This window comes from Triticum dicoccoides, chromosome 2A (assembly GCF_002162155.2).
Source record: "Triticum dicoccoides isolate Atlit2015 ecotype Zavitan chromosome 2A, WEW_v2.0, whole genome shotgun sequence".
NCBI classification, from domain to species: domain Eukaryota; kingdom Viridiplantae; phylum Streptophyta; class Magnoliopsida; order Poales; family Poaceae; genus Triticum; species Triticum dicoccoides.
Window position 1 is genome coordinate 530,349,485 of NC_041382.1, and position 2,801 is coordinate 530,352,285.

Consider the following 2,801-nt stretch of genomic DNA (forward strand, 5'->3'; position numbering starts at 1 on the left):
GTATCATGTCTAGTTTTTTTTTTTTTTGAGGAATGTATCATGTCTAGCTGTCTACTGGATTTAGATGTAAGCATACGGTTCCTCCCATCCGCCTGCAGGACCAAACCCTAGCCACTCCCCTCAACCACCCAAGATCCCCTCCAGCCGTCTCCGGCATGGCGGCCAGTGGATCTGACTCCAACTAGTCCAGATCCGTCGACTTGGGTGTCATCCCGTGCGGGTTGGGGGAGGCAATGGCCGTCCGTATTGCACTCCGTCGCTCCCGGGAGGACAGCGCTCAGCCGACGGCAAGATCTGTCTGCCGCAACTCTATAGCGTCGGCTCAACGGGCGCTCGGATCCTCTGGGACTGGATCATTGCGGTCCCGACAGCCGGAAAATCTCTCCTTCCCCATCACTGGTCAGGCGGATTATCAGCATGATTGATTTGGTGCCAAAAATTAGCATGACAACATTTGGCAAAATGCCAAAATATTGGCTAGTGCTTAGTTAGTTACCAGTTTCACTTGCCAACCTCATAAGAGTTGTTAATTTTTTGGCAACTTTTAATATTGCCAATTGTTGGATTGCCAAGTATTGGCAGTGCCAAATGTTGGCATGAAACCAATTAGCCTTTATTAATCCCACCGGGATGGTGTGCCCGCCATGGGAAGGAGGGGATAAGGGCCGCCGAGGCCCATATCACTGCCGACATGGCGACGGAGGAGGTGATGGCGTGAGCGGCTGCAGAGGAGGAAGCCATATGCACCTGCATTGTGAAGAAGTGACAACAGAGGAACACACGCGCCCTCGTCCGAGAGCAGAATCGGACGGTCCGTGCCATGGCCGGACCGCCATCGAAGGAGGAGAAGGAGGACAGCGACGGCGAGGACAGCTCCGGCGTCGAGCAGATCCGGCTCGATCCCTACTGTGTTTTCGACCGATACTTCCACGACAAGGACGGCAAGGGTACCGGGAAGGGCAAGGGCAGCCGTGGATGATCTTCTCCATCATAGCCGAACATGCCAAACTTTGGTAGTCTAATGACATGCTTAGTGATGTAGTGGTCGGACGATGTGTGTAATGCAACAACTTAGTTGAATGAGTTTATATGGATTTGAGGTATGGTAATTGAGGTGTCTAGTTGTGAGAAGATAAATTTGAGGCTTAACCAGTCAGTGTCCGCGGACACGCCTGCGCGTCCGCTAGCATTTGAGGGGTTGAATTTGCCCGTCGTGACTGTAGATGCTCTTACCGTATATATTTTATGAAACATTGTGTGGTTGTTTGGATACCAAATAGTACAGATTTATAGGAAATGGGTATGTGGCTGAATGTTAGCAAAGTCGGTTTTATTATTTTTTCTGTGAATAATCATTTATAGAAAACTAGCACACATGCTTGTACATTACTCCCTCCGTTCCAAAATAGATGACTCAACTTCGTACTTACTTTAATACAAAATTGGGTCATCTATTTTAGAACGGAGGGAGTACAATGGAAGAAAAATATTTTTTATCGGAGCCGCTATTTTCATTTGGATTCAGTTATGATTATGAATCGTCATATTTAATGGCACGCACCACTGTAAACACACTCCGCACCATCTGGACCGTGTCGCTCCACACTGAGAAGGCCTCATCTATGAATTATGTCTATTTAAAAAACCATCGTCACGTACAACAGATAAAACACAAATTAAATCCCTACATATAACATAACGTTCATGAGTATGACAAGAATTGTTTGCATATTCAAAATAGATGTTCATGTACTTTCGATGTTAACGAATTTTATAATTGTATGCACATCCCATACAAAATGTTTGTGTATTCACCATGAAAAAGAATTTTCTCCATCGGTAAATACGTGCGTGGATTTTAAGAATAAAGGTATATATGTAGGGTTTTAGATCACGGGTCATGTATAAAAAAAGAACATGATGCAAGTGCAGCAGGCCACAACAACACACAGAGCACGTCCCTATACGCCCGCCTTCCATTGCCGCTCCTTAAGGATTATAGTCCTCGCTCCTCGCCCACCGGCATAACAATCCGCGCGACATGAATGTCCCCTTCTTTACGTTTTTTCTCTCTTTTATTTATTGACGCATGCACCCACTCGCATAAATTGTGGAGCTAATTGCTTTATTTCCTCGGGATAACTAAGACCCACACTTCACCCTCTGTTTCTTGATTGTTGAGGTGGCTTGCGGTTTTCGGGTAACTGATAGACGTATATAAATTAGGGAAATTTAACGTAAAAATATGAAGTGTAAATATTTAATTAGGTAAAGAAAGCTGTTTTAAAAGCACAACAATGTGCTACTCTCTTTATCCCATAATATAAGAGTGTTTCTGACATTAGTGTAGTGTAAAAAACGCCTTTATATTATGGGACGAAGGAAGTAGTTTATATGCATGAAGGATTTTAGACAGTAGGTGACGTGTTGAGTTCAAACCCCCACATTAGCAAATATTATTAGCCTCGAGAAATATTTTAGCTACAGAGTGTAGCAGGCCCATCGACCCACATAGAGACATTCTTTTTTTTTTTGCGAGAAAATTTCTGATCTATTCATCGACTGTCAAGGTAGTAGAAAGAACACTAGAAGTAAAATGTACACCCAGGTCCGTATACCATCTAACGACGACTATAACCACTGGAACGAGCATACTCAAGTGCATGTGTGAAAACATAAACACCAAATGGATCCTTAGTCCTTTAGAAATAGCTCGTGTATTGTGATCTTGTTTTCCTGAACACTGGTATTGTTAAAGTAACAAAGATGTCATCAAAATAAGAACACATTGTTATCGGAAC